General features: G+C 57.0%; 1 long non-coding RNA gene and 1 pseudogene across 1 annotated transcript; one reads left to right on the top strand and one right to left on the bottom strand.

Annotated features, from left to right (window-relative positions):
• Nucleotides 1-9,688: 9,688 nt before the first annotated feature.
• On the bottom strand, nt 9,689-10,272 carry LOC102241405 (annotated as a pseudogene).
• A 147-nt stretch (nt 10,273-10,419) lies between these two features.
• On the top strand, nt 10,420-16,382 carry LOC106723768. The gene is made up of 3 exons (XR_001359484.1): nt 10,420-10,545; nt 11,322-11,330; nt 16,373-16,382. It is a non-coding gene; the product is annotated as an uncharacterized LOC106723768 (long non-coding RNA).
• Nucleotides 16,383-18,158: the final 1,776 nt, after the last annotated feature.

Consider the following 18,158-nt stretch of genomic DNA (forward strand, 5'->3'; position numbering starts at 1 on the left):
GAGAGAGAGAGAAACATTGATGTGAAAGAGAAACATCAATCCTTCTGCATGTGCCCAGACCAGGACGGAACCTGCAACCTTTTTGCTGTATGGGATGATGCTCCAACCAACTGAGCGCCCGGCAGGGCTTCCTGAAATGTCTTGTTTGGCTTACTGCACTATCTTCATGCTATAACCTAAAACTGTGACCATAATTGGAGATTCACCTTTTCTTAACAATAAATTGTTTCCTAGACAGCAAAAAAAATCACAAGCAAGTGTGTATATACTGTGCTTAATAATTACCCACCTTATCCTATATAATAAAAGCCTAATATGCAAATTGTTCAACCGGAAGTTCGCCCACTTGCTATGATGTGCGTTGACCAACAAGGGGCGGCGTGGAACATAGGGAGCGCTGGTGATGGTGCTGGCAGTGGGTGGCAGTGGAGGTGCTGCCAGCCCCAGTGGGCCCTGGTGAGAGCGGGACTGTGGTGGGATGGCGGAGCAGGTGAGCAGGCGGTGCCAGGCCAAGGCAGGTGCGAGCGGGGGCCTGATTGCCCCACAGGTGGCAACCAGTGTGCCCCATCTCCCTCCCTGGCCAGCAGGCCCCAATCGGCCTGCCGCCTGCCTGCTGTGGAGGTGGCATGGCGATGAGGGAAGGAGGAGGGGGAGAGGCAGGGAACCAGGCAATGGCTGGGAGCTGATGATGGCGGTGTCACATCTGGCATCTGTTCCTTCCAAGCCCGGCCCGGCAATCATTGCCTCCTCTCCCTGATCGCCGGCCAGGCCTAGAGAACCCACCTGTGCATGAATTTCGTGCACTGGGCCTCTAGTATTTATATGAACTACATTTCTCATATTTCAAACAATGTCTACTTTCCCTACACTTTTGTTTGCACATTTATGACGCATTTACATACTTGACCACATCCACAGCCTTCTCCCTCTGTGATACCATGTGAGGTTGGAAGGGCTCATTTACGCAGCAATTGGAGAAACAGCTGCAGCAGCTCCAGCAGTCGTAGGTTCCTGTGTTTTTGAAATTGGGGGAGGGGCACACTTTGACTCCTAAGAGTCCCACGTGTATTCTTTCCGTGGAAACCTGATTTTTGATGAAAGATCCATGGCTGTGCCGTCTGTCTTCTCTGAGTGCTGATTGAAGGCTCATGACCTGGAACATGTTGAGCACCTGGGCCCGGGCTAAGCCCGAGGTACTTGTCCCAGTACTTTGAAATGGGAGAGTTCTTCTAAAATCATCGCTCAGCGACTTTTGGAAGCGCCTCCCTAGCCCTGAGCGTGGTGGCAGCCACGGAAGTTGTTTTCCGTATTCTGCAGACACGAGCAGACCGTGGCGTCTGAGATGAGGCCCTTCTCTTTTCAACCCTCACAGGTTAATTTCTTGCAAAGACCTTGAGCGTGACTCCGAGTGAAACTCGCCTGCAAGGTTACCTGTGCTGTTTGTAGCGTGTGTTCTACCACCTGAACTCGCTAAACACAGATTGGAACCCTCTGTATACAACTGTGCTAATCGCTCGAATCGCCATCGAAGTGCTTGTGGAAAAAGGTCAGAGGGACCTTGCGCGTGGGCACCTGCAAGACAGCAAAGGGCCTCCGGGACGGTGAGGGGAAATGGAAGGAAACGGAGAGGTCTCAGTCGGAGAGGCAGAGGTTCGGACCTGCGCCTGCGGGAATCAGTTCTTTTATCTCGATGCCTGAGGAGCGCCTCCCTTCTCTGCATACCAGCCTCGGGGCCTGGACCCAGCTGTCAGGGTGAGAGTTCAGCCAATTCAGAGCATCTATTTATTGGAAAGTTTATCTTTGTTTAAATTCTCATGGAGGGTGTCGTCAGGCCCACAGGACGAGGACCAATGGGAGCTCAGCGCTATTTGGAAAGGATCGGGGTGACGTGGGCCCACGCGTGCCCCACGCTCGCACGGGCCGCCAGGGGAGCAGAAGGGACTGGAGTTGCTCACTTCCTGCTGGAGCGGCCGCAGCCTACGTCACGCGGGTCTCCTCAAACCAGCCCAGCTGCGTCCGTTGTCAGGCCGCTCGCCGGGAGCCTTTGGGCACGATGGGCTCGGCTCCGCATACCAGGGAGGTTCATATTTTAAGTGTGAAACCCCGGCCAGGAGTCCAACAGCACCAACCTCACCGGCGTCCCCTGCAGCTGAGCCCAGAGCCCTGCACGTCGCACAGGCTCCGCCTCCAGCAGCTCGGGCTGCGCTGGAAGGACAGAAGCTAAACACAGACGCAGAACCCGGGGCTTGGAAAGGGAATCGCTCAGGCTCCTCTCCTCGGCCCGGCCCAACCACCCAAGGGTCCTGCTGCCATGGGCCCCCAGCCCCCATTCTGCACATCTCCTCGTGTCCAGCTTCACTGCTGCTCACTGACCTCCTGGCCCAACTGCTTCCGGCAGGGCTGACAGAGCAACCGGCCAGCGCGGTCTGCGAGCCTGTGTGCACACAGCGATGTCCTTTAGGGCACAAGGTCCTGTGCCAGGGCAGGTGGCATCCGAGACAGCGCTGCCAACGTGGCCTCCTGCGGGCAGGAGCAGGACGCTGTCCGGAGGCCTGCAGCATGCTCCAGGGGCAGAGGGTAGATGGGGACTGGACTTGGGGTGGGGTGCTGAGCACACAGCACAACATACAGATGATGCATTATAGAACTGTACCCCCAAATATAATTTTGTTAACCAATGTCACCCCCCAAAAATGAATTCCACATCGCCCCCAACACTGGCTCGTCGGCGCCCGCCTGCCTGGCGCTGAGGCCTCTGTGAGCTGTGACGCCCACAGGCCTGGGAACTGCTGATACTTCCACACAATGACCGTTGTGATCCCACTGTCACTTCTCTCTAAATACCAGAGGTCCCGTCCGGAGGACCACGACTCATAGCCTTTCTAACGTGCCCTTTCGCTATACAGAGCACTGTCTACTGATGGATTTCCATCAGCACGGGTGTCAGGGCCCTGCACACGCACGCGCCAGGAGCTCTGTCCCCTGACGGCCGAGGACGGGCGCTGGGCACCGGCACCCACAGGAACCCCAACCGTGTGAATGAGGAACAGTTCAGACTCCCGGCCCTCACGGGGCCTCGTCCAGATGCAGCGACAAGGACGAAGGGTGGTGTTGAGCGATACAACAGCCAGAAACAGGAGACCAGGCCGGGGCCTAGTGAGGCAGCTGGTGGGGAAGGGAGGGGAGGCTGCCAACATCCTACTGGGAAGCAGCCGTGTTCCGGAACAGAACTTCATTCTGACCAGGAAGGTGAGGCAGGTCTGCTGGCAGGTGAGGGGGATGCGGTGCCCCTGGGGCTCTCCCCGAGGCAGCAGCTCCAGACAGAGGTCACAGCCAGAGGAGACACCCAGACCGTCAGGGACTGAGCAGCTGGCGCGGATGCGCAAAGCAGCCCTGTTTCAGCGGCAGATGCAGAGGCAGAGCAGAGGCAGCCGCCCTGCTGAGCAAAGGCCCCGCCCCCAGGGCTCCGGCCCAGTGGAGGCACCGCTGGATTGGAGAGGGCACCTGGGCAGGTGGCAGCAATGAGGCAGGCTGTTCAGGAGAATGAGGTCAGGCAGTGTCAAGAGACACCAACACCCAAGGCACAAAGAACAAGCAGCAGACACAGCGAAGGTCAGACCAAGCCTGAGTCCTCGCTCAGAGCTCCTGCCGTGTGAACCGGCATCTCCCTTCGAGGGTTACAGCAAAGCTTGCATTAGACCAGTGATTCTCAACCTTCTGGCCCTTTAAATACAGTTCCTCATGTTGTGACCCAACCATGAAATTATTTTCGTTGCTACTTCATAACTGTAATGTTGCTACTGTTATGAATCGTAATGTAAATATCTGATATACAGGATGGTCTTAGGCGACCCCTGTGAAAGGGTCGTTCGACCGCCAAAGGGGTCGCAACCCACAGGTTGAGAACCGCTGCTTTAGACGATGCAGAGAAAAGGCTCGATGTGGTCCTGACAGCAAGCGGTAGATGAATGTCAGCCCATTGCAGTGGCTCCCCCGATGCAGAAGCGGGGGAGTGATTGCATTAATCTTGGAGACTGACTCAGTGAGACCTTGAGGACAATAGGCACCAGCACCAGGAACCGCTTGGGGAAAGAGACCCACGGTTAAGAAAAGCTGACGGCAGGAGAGTTCAGGCTGCAGTAAAGTTCACACACACACACACACATACACATGCGCCCACATGCATGCGCACACATGCACGCATATATACACGCGCACATGCGCACACACAGCGGAGTTTCCTGAGGCCCTTGCTGGGTGGGATGAGGAAGGGGTGTTTTCAGGCCTGATGCCTTCCTCCCTGCTGAATGCGCAGGAGCAGGACGAACCAGGACAACCCGCCGAGACATGCAGATCAGTGCTGAGCGTCGGGAGTGCAGGCGTCGTTACAGATGGAGGTGGGGGAGTCTCAGATTTGATCCCATCCCCCCGTCTTCCCAATGCTCCCATGTCTACCTCAGACCCAGGTCCACGGATTGTCCCTTACTTACGCCCTCCAGGGTATATCGGGCCAGAGACCAGTTCCCTTCTTGTCAAGGCACCCAAATGCCATCTTCCTCGAGTCAGGCTTCAAGAATTCCTTCCCCCTGACTCAGGGTCACCCCCCGTGACCTGTGCCAGGCAGCCCCGGGGCCGTCTTTACAAAAACAGCAGTTTCCAACAAGAAAAAGAAACATGCAAAGTTGTTTAACTTTTACTTTCTGTTTAGATGGACCTACATAAAACCTCCTTCCTCAGGACAACGTGGTCCCGCTGACGGCCTGCCCCTGCTTGTGCCCGAACCTCCCTGAAGGGTGTGCCCTCTGAGCCACTGTGGGGGCCTGCCACCCTGGCCCGCCTCACACCCGCTCCCCCGGGCCTCGCACCCACTCCCTGGGGCCTCACACCCACTCCTAAAGGCCTCACACCCGCTCCCCCGGGCCTCGCACCCACTCCCATGGGCCTCGCACCCACTCCCCCGGGCCTCACACCCACTCCCCCGGGCCTCCCACCCCCTCCCCCAGGCCTCACACCCACTCCCCCAGGCCTCACACCCACTTTCCAGGCCTCGCACCCACTCCCATGGGCCTCACACCCACTCCCCCGTGCCTCACACCCACTCCCCCAGGCCTCACACCCACTCCCCCGGGCCTCGCGCCAGCTCCCCTGGGCAGGGGGCCTCCCTGCACGGCCTCCCTCTCCCTCCTCTGCACAGCTGCTCCTTGCTTATATTTTAACTTTGGAGGGATTTTACTTCTCTCCTCCTCCTTCATCTTATGAAGCAGGCAGATTTCAGTGTGAGAGCCACACACAAGTGTCTCCACATCCTCACACTTGTGCTCTTATTGCAACGCCCAAGAAGTGAGAGAGGACCGGGAGCTGTGGACGCTGTGAGAGGGCAGAGAATTGGTAGAGGGGAGAGGGCGGCTAATGTTTGTTCAGATTTACAAGCCAGGGACGCACTGCTCTTCACCATGCGGATGAAATACAAATAAGTGGCCCTGGCTGGTGCTCAGTGGTTAGCGCATTGGTCCAAGTATTGAAGGGTCACGGGTTCGATTCCTGGTTAAGGGCACGTACCTGGGTTGCAGGTTCTTCACTCAGGTCAGGCCATGTGTGGGAGGCAACCAATCGATGTGTCTCACATCAATGTTTCTCTCCCCCTTCCTTCTACTCCCTAAAATCAATGAAAAAATATTCTTGGGTGAAGATTAACACACACACACACACACACACACACACAAACGTGGAATGTGGAGGCATTCTTTAAAATGGGAAGAAACAGTTGTTTGAACTTCTGGGATCCCATCAAACTGACCATCTCAAAGCACTGCCCAGTCATGTGGGAGCCCGGCTGTCCCTGGCTGCCCCCGGGGCCCCCTTTCAGGGCCACGAAAGCCCTGGGCATCATCCCGTGCACCAAGGGGCTGCTGGGTCAATTCCCTGCAGGGCACTTACCTGGTGCAGGCTCGGTCCCTGCCAGGTAGGGGGCGTGCAGGAGGCAACTGATCTATGTGTTGCTCTCAGGTCACTTTTCTCTCTCTCCTTTCCCTTCCTCTCTCTCTAAACATCAATTAATTTTTAAGTGTATCATTAAATGAGAAATCTGACCAACTGGCTTGCATTTTAGTTGAATAATAAACAATGTAACCAGGGACCAGGAGAAGAGGAGCCACAGTCAGAGAAATGCTGCTCAAGGCTGCCTGGCAAGGCAGGTCCCCTCTGGGCAGGTGGGTCCCCTCTGGGTCTGGGTAGGCGGGTCCCCTCTGGGTAGGCGGGTCCCCTCTGGGCAGGCGGGTCCCCTCTGGGTCTGGGCAGGCGGGTCCCCTCTGGGCAGGCGGGTCCCCTCTGGGCAGGCGGTCGCCTCTAAAGGAACCTGGCCGCTCCACCTCAGGCAGGAATGGCCCTGTTCATTATGCAAAAGGACGGTAAAGTGGCCGTCACTGCTGCGCTGGAGGAAAAGGAGCCCTTGTGCTGTGGAAAACACTGTCGTTGAGGTAGCGTCTGGGAGAAAGTCATTATGTTTTCTAGAGGGTTAGGGGTCAAGTGGGACCCTGGCCACTCCGTCCTGAAGTCCAGTATCACTAGGCCCTCTCGCTCCCCTGGGGGGTGGGGGCCGGAGATAAGTCGCTCTGGAGCTCCAGGCATCAGCGGTGCTCAGACCGACTCCACCCCAGGGGGCGGGGGGGACCTGATGGGAGTGAGCGTGAGGGAGGGCGGGGCCTGCCCGGCTGCTGCCTACGCCCCTGGGGGAGCAATGCAGGCCAAGCAGGCCGAGTACGCAGGAGACCCCTCAGACACCTTGCCAAGAGGAGGGCCTTGCCTCTCCCGTCTCCCTCCCGAGGAACAGGGAGTCCCCACAGCTGCGTGTCCATCACTCCCAAACCTGCCTGAGGCCGACATGAGGGGCAAAGGGGCAGAAGCGAAAGCTGGGATGAGTGTCAGGTGAGATTTGCCGATTCTTGTCACTGACCAGGTTACTGAAATAGAGGAAACTGCACACGGATGATGGGAACAGCCCAAAGGACGCCCCTTGCCCATCACAGCACACCTTCACCAACCCATCGTCCTTCTGCCGCACCCACGACCACAGCGTCCGCAAGGGGCTGGTCCCGGCCGGGCCACCGCAGAGGCACTGCATCGCTGAGGGGCCCTGCGGTGGGGAAAGGCTTTCCCCGGAGTGCGGAGAGCAGGTGGGAGCGGCCAGGTGTCCTGCCGACCTGACCAGAGGGCCAGTGCTCAGCCGCGTGTTAGAGAGGATGGGCGGCAGGCAACTGCTCCAGGAGCCACGGAACACGTCACCCTCCCAGGTCCCACGAAGTGACTGCGGGAGACAATGGCGAGCGTCTCTTGAACACTTGCTACGTGCTAGGACAGTGGCTCTCAACCTTCCTAATGCCGCGACCCTTTAATACAGTTCCTCCTGTTGTGGTGACCCCCAACCATAAAATTATTTTCGTTGCTACTTCATAACTGTAATCTTGCTACTGTTATGAATCGTCATGTAAATATCTGATATGCAGGATGTATTTTCATTGTTACAAATTGAACATAATTAAAGCATAGTGATTAATCACAAAAGCAATATGTAATTATATATGTGTTTTCCGATGGTCTTAGGCGACCCCTGTGAAAGGGTCGTTCGACCCCCAAAGGGGTCGCGACCCACAGGTTGAGAACCGCTGTGCTAGGAGTTTCCCAGAAGCTTTTCAGATGAAAAGTTAAGGATGAAAGAGGCTGTGACTTGCCTCTGGTGCCACCTCGAAGGTGGGGAGCAGGCTCTGATCAACAAACAGAAGCAGGGCGGTCTGGCAAACCAGGAGTGTGGCCACCTGCACACAGCAGGAGCAGGGGGCTGGGACGGGACCTGCCCCCTCTCCCTCCCCTCTGCTCACCGAGGCAGGAGCCAGGCCTGCCGGCTCCTTGGCCCCACCCTCAGGAGACCTAACCAGGCAGACTCCCACAATGAAATAGTGAATTCTAACAGAGAGGGTTTTTTTTAAGTTGCAATATCCCGTCACCAGGTCATTTATGTAAGAACCTCGCATTCACCTCCATGAGGAATTCAAAAGAAGGCATAAGACAGGGCATGGGTCTACTGAGGCTCCCAGACAGTCAGCCAAGATGCCCAATAAGCTTATATTACCTACTAGAGGCCCGTCCACGAAAATCCGTGCACTCAGGGGGGTCCCTCAGCTTGTCCTGGACCCTCTCACAATCCGGGACCCCTCGGGTAGGATCCCTCAGCCCAGCCTGAGATCAGGGCCTATTGGGGCTTTCCTTTCCCTGGCTGCAGGCAGCTGGCCCTGCCCCCACTGCCACTGCTTGCCATCTGTGCAGCACTGTCACACCCCTCCCCTGCCACCGGTCGCCTCCCTCTGCAGGCTACAGGCATGGGGTGCGATGACTTGGCTGGCCTGGACCTCCCTCTGCAGGGCGATCGGCACAGCATTGCCGACCGGTGGCCTGGGCCTCTCTCTCTCTCTCTCTCTCTCTCTCTCTCTTTTTAAGTAAGAGTCATGTTTACTGAGTGATACAGAAGTGACTACTATGAAGGGTTTACCAGGATGGAAATGCACCGCACCCCGCCCCTGCCACCCCAACACCCAGAGACTACAGTACTTAGAAGATACATGCAACAGCCATAACTGCTGAATATCTGTTCATAACAAACAAACCATAGCACATTTATACTGTATCACATCGAGTGATCATAGAAATCCATTTACAGTGGGGCCTTGACTTACGAGTTTAATTCGTTCCGTGATGGAGCTCGTAACTCAAATTACTCGTATATCAAATCATTAAAGTGAACGAGTGAGACACGTGATGCTGGGCTGATGTTGTGGCATTCACTGTGACGTTTGCTGCGCCAACTAGCGGTGGGGTATCTGAAGCTGGCTCGTAACCCAAATTTTATCTCGCAACTCAAAGCAAAAAATCGGCCGAGAGACAGCTCGTATCTCGAAAAACTCGTTAGTCGGGACACTCATAAGTCAAGGCCCCACTGTATATATTGCTTGTATAAAATCTTTTTTTTTGTAACAAATATTTTTTTAAAAAAACACGTGCAGTGGAAAGCCCTGCCAGGACAGCCCGTCTGTAAGCACCCAGTGAGCATGTGCTTTGGAAGGGCGCCTGCGCCTCGTGCCCACAGCAGCTCCAGCAGGGCCGGCGAGGTTGCGCCCTGGCTGCCACTTCGGGCAGGACTGAGTGGACCATGGTGGGTGGGTACAGCAGGGCCTGGCACTGTGCCCTTCTCCAGCCTTCTCCAGGATCAGGGGCAGGGCTGGGGGCAGGCAGATTGCAGTTTCACTCTGAGTCTATCCTCAACCTAATTTTGGTTGCAACTCGTGGCTTTTCCTGGCTGCCTGGAGGTCCTGTGGGTGGGTGCCCTGGCGGAGAGGCCGGAGAAGTGCCCACAGCTGCCTGGTTGGGCGTCTCTCTGGCCCAGAGCCTCTGTCATGTCTCCTGCAAACCTGGCCCCAGGCAGAACAGCCCCCCTTAGGACTACTGTGGTCTCAGTGCTTGGTCCCGGGTCTCATCAGCCTGGGTTTCTTCCCCTGGGGTGGCTGATCTGAGTTTCACAGAAAAGCCCAGCCGATGCTGGCTGTGCTGAGCCTCACTGAAGAGTTTTGCATGCAGCAAAGAAGAGCCCTCTGGGACCCTCCTCCTCCTCCCTCTCCTCATCTCCTCCTCCCAGCCATGGTCACTTTTCCTCCAGCTGCCCCAGCAGTGGTTGCCTTCTGAGTCGGGGGTCTTAACGCTGTGGGTCCTGACGATGCAGGCGGGGCGATGCCGGCTGAGCAGCAGGATGAGCTGCTGCCGCTCCTGCTTCAGCTCCTCCATCTGGGTGTTCAGCTCCACATTCATGAGCTCCAGCCACTCAGATTCCTGCTGCAGAATTTCCTTCCACTTCTTCTTCTTCTTGTTCAGGCATGGGGCTGCCTCCACTTTGTTCTTTTCCTGGTGCCTTTTCCTCCGCTCCTCTTCCTCATGTAGCTCACTTTCCACAGGTTGAGGCCTCTTGCCCAGGAAGTGCAAAGGGGCAATCATGGCCCCAATGTTGTGGATGTCAGCATATTTCAGCTCCTCTGCAGTCAGGGCTGAGCTGGGGAGTCCGGTCAGGGGCCTGAGCCCTGGCAGAGAGCCCGCAGTCATGGAAGCGTCTGGGATCTGCCCAGGCATCAGAGCAGGAGGAGTGGCAGTCCAGCCCTGCAGAAGATGCAGGAGAGGCTGCGACCCCGGGGCCTGGGCCAGGCTGCAGGCTCCATGCCTGCTCAGGAGCGCCATGGCACCAGCCCTGCCCTATAGTGTCCACCGCCGCCAATGTCTCCCTTCACAGCCACCCAGCATCCCTCCCACAGGCTGTGGCCTGGGTCTCCCTCTTTGAGGTGATCGAGCAGTCTCTGCCTGCCTCATCGCCCCTATCCACTCGCCTTCCTACCTGATTGCCCCCAGCCGCTCGCCTGCCTATCTGATCACCCCTAACTGCTTGCTGGGGGGCAGGGCCAGTCTGGTGAGGGGCTGTGGTGATTCTGGTCTCTAGTCATTCTGGTCATTATGGTTGCTGGGCTTTTATCATACAGGACTAGAGGCCCGGTGCCCAAAAATTTGTGCACTCGGGAGGGTCCCTCAGCCTGGCCTGTGCCCTCTCGCAGTCTGGGACCCCTCAGGGGATGACCACCTGCTGGCTTAGGCCCACTCCCCGGGGGATTGGGCCTAAGCTGGCAGTCAGACATCCCTCTGGCAGCCCGGGAGCCATCGGGGGATGCCCACTTGCCAGCGGGGAGCAGGCCTAAGCTGCAGTTGGACATCCTTAGTGCTGCTGAGGAGGCGGGAGAGGCTCCCACCACCACTGCTGTACTGGCAGCCATCAGCCTGGCTTATGGCCGAGCACAGCTCCCCCTGTGGGAGCGCACTGACCACCGGGGGCAGCTCCTGCATTGAGCGTCTGCCCCCTGGTGGTCAGTGTGTGTCCTAGTGACCAGTCATTCCCAGTTGTTCTGCTGTTAGGGTCAAGTTGCCTTTTACCCTTTTATTATATAGGATAGAGGCCTGGTGCATGGGTGGGGGCCGGCTGGTTTGCCCTGAAGGGTGTCCCGGATCAGGATGGGAGTCCCGCTGGGATGCCTGTCCAGCCTGGGTGAGGGGCTGAGGGCCGTTTTCAGGCTGGCCACACCCCCTTCAGGGAGCGGGGTCCTGTTGGGGTGCCTGGCCAGCCTGGGTGAGTGGATGATGGCTGTTTGCAGGCTGGCCACATCCCTTCAGGTTAGGGGTCCCCCCTGGGTGCCTGGCCAGCCTGGGTGAGGGGCTGAGGGCTGTTTGCAGGCTGGCCACAGCCCTTTCAGGTTAGGGGTCCCCCCTGGGGTGCCTGGCCAGCCTGGGTGAGGGGCTGATGGCTGTTTGCATGCTTGCCACGGCCCCCAGCCACCCAAGCTCCCAGTGGAGGCTGCCTGGAAGCAGGTATCTGGGATTTATTTAGCTTCTGTAATTGAAACTTTGTTGCCTTGAGCGGAGGCTTGAGCCGGCCAGGGCAGGTGGGAAGCTTGGCTTCCTCCATTGCCAGGGCAACCAAGCCTCCTGCTTGCTCCAGCTCCTGGCTGCCAGCTGCCATCTTGGTTGGGTTAATTTGCATACAGTTGCTCTGATTGGCTGGTGGGCATGGCTTGGGGCGTAGCAAAGGTATGGTCAATTTGCATGTTTCTCTTTTATTAGATTAGATGGGAGCTGAAACAAAAACAGAAATTTAAGAGTACTAGACAAACGTCAGGCAGGTCAAGTGTTAGTGTAAAGTGTTACTCCACGGGCACCCCCCTGGCATCCAATCAGGTTTGCACTCCTGGCTTGTTTTTACCTCAAAGCAGATCATTAAGTTAGACCTAGGTAATGTCTTTATTGGTATATTGTTTTAAGTCCAATTAATCCAAGCAACAACAATGACGATGCCTTCCATTCATAGGGCGTCTTTTCTGTTGTCGGAGCCCCGGTTGCCTACCCGTTATTAGCATCTCACGTGCGCACATGGTCACAGACCCCTTTGGGGAGGGAGAGGGTCAGACATCAGTCTCCCCAAGTCCTGGCCTGCTCCTCTCTTATAGATGGAGGCTCCAGAGCCTGAATGGCTCCCCCAGGATTCGGGGGAGAGAGAGAGCTCCTGGCGTCCATCTGCTGACGACAGAGCCTCTGGGCCTCTGGTCGTGGGAACATGGATCCTCGCCCGAGGGTCCGCCCAGCAGCGCGGGTGCAATGCAGCCACAGGGCAGAGTCCAGGCTGAGGGTCAGGAAGCCTGGCCTGGGGCCCCAACTTCACCACGGCTCCAACCCCAACATCTCTGTTTCTGTGAATGGGGGGGTGGGGAGGGGCAGCTGCTTCCTGTCCCAAAGGGTGGAGTCGCTGCATGGAAAACGGGGGAGGAGACTGTACAGCGCCAAGCGCTGCAAGAACAGATGAGACCAGGTGTCCGTGTCTCAGAGAAAGTCCGTTCTGGACGCTGGGCTTGGACCCACGTGCGGCTCTGCAGGTGAGCCCTGGACGCAGCTGTGAGGAGACCGCCCCTGGCCACACACGCCGGGTCAGACCGTGGGAAGGAGTCGTCCAGCGCTGTTGGGACAGCCACGGGCCCCCCGGGCAAGGCAGGGCTACATGACCGTCAATGCCATTTGCTCAGGGTTCTAGGCTGGCCCAGGCTGGCTCATCACAGGGCGATGATTCCAGAACATTCTAGCAAATTAAAACAAGTGCCCATTTGTAGAAGGGACTTCGGTTTGAATCCGAGCTGAGATTCCCCATTCCCGTGGCCACACCGCGTCCGCCCAGGCCGAGGCAGTGCCTGTGGCTGGAGGTGCTGAGCCCACGGGAGCCGCGGCTCTTCTGTCCCAACTACGAGGACAGTTCTAATCCTGGCTGATGTCCCTCTGACCACCAGAGGAGGTCACGAGAGAGGTGTCCCGGCAGAAGCGTGGGGACGCAGACCGGTCCCATCACAGCGCACCCAGGCCACGGCCCGCTGCTGAGGGCGGCGTGAACTCCTCCCTAACGGCTCTGGACATGACCACTCATCCCAGGGTCCCTTAGACCTCCGTGCGGCGCTAACCACCCCTAAGGTGGAAAGGTGGGATTTCAGCTATTTCAGCAGGAGAATCACCTTGGGTGTTTGCCTGAGAGCCCTCGGGAAGAGGTGGCCGCCCACCCTTCCTTCCAGAAGCCGGGGCCCGGCAGACAGCGGGTGACGCTAGGCACTTTCTGTCAGACGCAAACACTGGAATGTTATTAAAATCCGTTGTGTTGCATCAACAACGAGCTACTCGATAACAGCATGAACTCAGTGAGGCGTTTCTACCCAGCCAGCTCAGGGGAATGTTTCACTCATGGCAGATTCCCAGCCATTAAGGTGCTTAATGTGGGCCCCAAGTTCTCGGACCCCCGCTTCCCAATCGCACCGGCTGACTGTCTCGGAGCCTCAGTCGCCCCTGCGCTGTCTTATGTCTTCTTTGGAATTCCTCACGGGGGTGAATGCGAGGTTCTTATGTAAACGACCTGGCGAGCCTGGTACTGAAGGCCACCAGAGTGTGAGGCTGACAGGTGAGCTCCGGCCTGCAAGCTGTGTGCAGCCCTGTGTCCTCGGTCCCCCCTCTTCATAGACGAGCCTTCCGCCTGGAGGAGGCAGCTGGCACCTCCTGGGACATCTCACGGCCTCAAAGGGGCTCCTGAGGTCTTTCCTCGTTCACCTGACAGTGAGCAGGGCAGGGATATCGGCCCTGAGGGCAGGGATATCGGCCAGGGCGTCGGCAGCTCAGGGGTGGTATTTGGGGAACTAACCAAACTTGAGAGCCAGAGTGTCTTAGAGATCTCCTAATGCATCTCTAATTTTAAAGACTCTAACTTTACAGCCAGAAGTTGATTAAATAACTTGTCCACCATCACCCTCAGGGGCAGCAGCAAGACCGGGACACGGCCTCCTCCAGGCCTGAGCCCATCCGCTGCCGCTGCGACGAGGCAAAGCCCAGCCGTGCCGCTACTTCTCTTGAAAATACAGCCTTTTCACGTCAACCGTTCCCATCACTCGCCTGTTCTTTCTTCACCCCGAGCTATTTATGTGGTTAGAAAAATGTCTGAAAGCACGAGGAAACCAGTATTTCTTGCGACATTCAAACCCTCTCCTGTTCTGAAGGCCTGGAATTCCACAGTCAGCTTTTCTTGGCGCTGTTTCTATTGCAACCAGAAAGTAAGTGTGGGAGAAAGTTATCTGAGAATTTAAGAGCCGCAGGAAAAATAAAAATTTCAGTTTCAACCCCATTCCGGAGCCCATGCCCATTCCGTAATGAGAGCTTCATCGCTGCAGCCAGCGGGAGCCAGACTCCCAGGCAAACCTGAGGCAGCGCCTTGGGCAGAGGCCCCGCCAGCACCGCGGGCAGTGCTCCCTCCGAGAGCCTCCCTCCTCTGAGACGTCCAGGCGCCTCACAGCCACTGGAAGCTGCGGGGTCCCTCCAAGCACGTGGGACCCGGACCCTGAGGACCCAGCCCCCAGGTCAGCTGGGCGGTCCTGGGTGTGGCTTCTTGGTCGAGTAATTGGACCCTTTGGTCCTTTGATTTAAGATACAAATGTTTATTGTAGACCTGCCAGTGCGCTCAGTGGTTAGAGCATCTGCCAGTGCACCGAAGGGTCGTGGGTTTGATTCCCAGTCACGGGCACGTAGCTGGGTTGCAGGTTCAATCCCTGAGCCTGATTGAGGCACCTGGTGGGAGGCCACTAATCAATGTGTCTCTCTCTCATGGATGTTTCTCTCTTTCTCTCACTCTCTCTCCCTCCCTCCCCCCTCCCTTCTACTTTCTTTAAAAAAAAGATACAATTTTTATTACTATCATATAAGGTTTTAACAAAATATAATAAATGTACAAAAGTACTTGATAACTAGTAAAATAATGCAAAAATATGTCAGTTATTAAACGGAGACACTGTCCTTTAGAGATACACAAATACTTTACAAAGACACACTGTGGCCTGTCTTTTAAAAACGGAAGCAGACCCGCAGGGCCCCCCGGAAGCTCCTCAGACTCCGCGGGAAGAACGCAGGGAGCGTCTGCCTCGTGTGACCCGAGAAGCTTGAGAACTTCAGGGTTCAAGCTGAGAATCAGCCTCAAACCTCGCACGACTGCTCCAGGGTTCTCTGGTAAACCGGGCGACGGGTTTCTTAGATTATATGTTGTCTTGTCTCCAGAAAATCACGTGGTCCCTGGTTTAATGTGTTATAATCTCCCGGTTAGTTCCACTCCCTGTAGCAGAGGGCAGGCCCATCCCCACTCAGATCCGCCTCCACTTCCTGGTGCCCCGGCTGCTCCTTTCTCCTTTGCCTTCTCTCAGCCCAGGGCAGAGGTCCTGCCAACATTCCCTTTCCTCCATTAGACACGGACCTCCTTCCGAAACATTCACTGTAGATCTAATGACAACACTACTTTTTCACCTTCAACCACGAGTAATTTCTGTCCCAACCAGCATCTTCCCTCTGTGTGACCTAACCACAGGCACATGCCTAAGAAGTCCTGATTTTTTTATGTCTGATAGCACGCCCTCCCCATCCCAAGGCAAGTAACACATCCTAGTCCCCTTGCATGTGGCCCACGGGCCCTCCAGTTTGCAGAAGATATCTGTCCTGCTGATTAATTTATGGGCGGTATTTACATGTGCTGTTTTGTGAATTAAAATATTCCTACAAGGACAACACGTCTGGGCGTGACCCACACTGTAAAGACAGGAGGATGCGACGGTATGTTCACAGGGGCCATTAGGGCGTCCCTCCTAGTGGCCGGGCGCTGCGTGGTGCAGACAGGTATGCAGTGGTCAGTGGTGAGGACAGGACTGGAAGCCACCTGCGCTGTGGGCAGGAACGAGGCGGGGGACGCCCCTGGAAGAACACTTGCTTCGCCGAGCTAGAACAAGGGTAGATGTCACTGTTGGTTCATAAATCAGAGCCCATGTGGACGTCATCAGAAAACACGTCCACTTAAGAAGGTGTGCGCATGGGTCCTCACGCTGCCTCTGTGGGGAACTGGACAGCCCAGTACTAAAGAATTCAAATCTATTCCAATCCTTGGCCTTTCCCCCTCTCACCCAAGCCTGCCTCTCAGGATGATCCCCAACAACTCGCATCACCAAACCCAGCGCTGCTGTCAGGATTTATGCATTATCAACCACACGTTACATTCTCCCGATTCAAAGTCCCACACCCCTACAGGCCCCCAGCCCCACCGACTGAGATCCCTCCAAGCTGTGGCTGCCTCCGTACAGGCCCCCTGCTCCCACTACTCTGGTCCACGTTCCTGAGCTGTGGCTGCCCTGCCCTCCTGACTTGGTGCCACTGCCACTAAGCGCTACTGCCTCTGCACGGCCAGTCGCTGGGCAGTGGGTCTTGCACACAGATGCCTGGTGTGTGTTCAGTGGCCTGGCTTCTCTCCCGAGTTATTATTGAACTCCACGGTTTCCACGGTGGCCTCCCTGGGCACAGAGAGGGGGCCTGTTGTTCCCTCATCTCTCTGGAGAAACTTCCCCTGAGCCCTGGGTTCCCGGGAGCCAGACTACAGCTCCATCCCCAGTTCAGACAGATGACTCCAAGCTCACCGAATCCACATCCTGGTGTTCATTGTCCTGGGAAGTCTTCACCATAGTTTTATATTTATTTTTCCCATAGGAGTTACTTAGTTCTTTTTGAGAAAAACAAACAAACAGAAAACAGAAGTAGTGGGTGAGCCTGGAGACAGAGCTGAAGAGATAACAACACCTGCCCTGACCAAGTCTACGAAGTTCACATGTGTACTCCCACACCTCCACAGCCTGCAGGGTCACCTGGGTGACTCCACACCTCCACAGCCTGCAGGGTCACCTGGGTGACTCCACACCTCCACAGCCTGCAGGGTCACCTGGGTGACTCCACACCTCCACAGCCTGCAGGGTCACCTGGGTGACTCCACACCTCCACAGCCTGCAGGGTCACCTGGGTGACTCCACACCTCCACAGCCTGCAGGGTCACCTGGGTGACTCCACACCTCCACAGCCTGCAGGGTCACCTGGGTGACTCCACACCTCCACAGCCTGCAGGGTCACCTGGGTGACTCCACACCTCCACAGCCTGCAGGGTCACCTGGGTGACTCCACACCTCCACAGCCTGCAGGGTCACCTGGGTGACTCCACACCTCCACAGCCTGCAGGGTCACCTGGGTGACTCCACACCTCCACAGCCTGCAGGGTCACCTGGGTGACTCCACACCTCCACAGCCTGCAGGGTCACCTGGGTGACTCCACACCTCCACAGCCTGCAGGGTCACCTGGGTGACTCCACACCTCCACAGCCTGCAGGGTCACCTGGGTGACTCCACACCTCCACAGCCTGCAGGGTCACCTGGGTGACTCCACACCTCCACAGCCTGCAGGGTCACCTGGGTGACTCCACACCTCCACAGCCTGCAGGGTCACCTGGGTGACTCCACACCTCCACAGCCTGCAGGGTCACCTGGGTGACTCCACACCTCCACAGCCTGCAGGGTCACCTGGGTGACTCCACACCTCCACAGCCTGCAGGGTCACCTGGGTGACTCCACACCTCCACAGCCTGCAGGGTCACCTGGGTGACTCCACACCTCCACAGCCTGCAGGGTCACCTGGGTGACTCCACACCTCCACAGCCTGCAGGGTCACCTGGGTGACTCCACACCTCCACAGCCTGCAGGGTCACCTGGGTGACTCCACACCTCCACAGCCTGCAGGGTCACCTGGGTGACTCCACACCTCCACAGCCTGCAGGGTCACCTGGGTGACTCCACACCTCCACAGCCTGCAGGGTCACCTGGGTGACTCCACACCTCCACAGCCTGCAGGGTCACCTGTGTACTCCCACACCTCCACAGCCTACAGGGACACCTGTGTACTCCCACATATCCACAGCCTACAGGGGCACCTGGGTGACTCCACACCTCCAGAGCCTATAGGGGCACCTGTGTACTCCCACATCTCCACAGCCTACAGGGACACCTGGGTGACTCCACACCTCCAGAGCCTGCAGCGTCACCTGTGTACTCCCACACCTCCACAGCCTGCAGGGTCACCTGTGTATGCCCACACCGCCACAGCATGCAGGGTCACCTGTGTACTCCCACACCTCCACAGCCTACAGGGTCACCTG

The sequence above is a fragment of the Myotis brandtii genome, unplaced genomic scaffold (genome assembly GCF_000412655.1).
Source record: "Myotis brandtii unplaced genomic scaffold, ASM41265v1 scaffold64, whole genome shotgun sequence".
In the NCBI taxonomy this organism is placed as follows: Eukaryota; Metazoa; Chordata; class Mammalia; order Chiroptera; family Vespertilionidae; genus Myotis; species Myotis brandtii.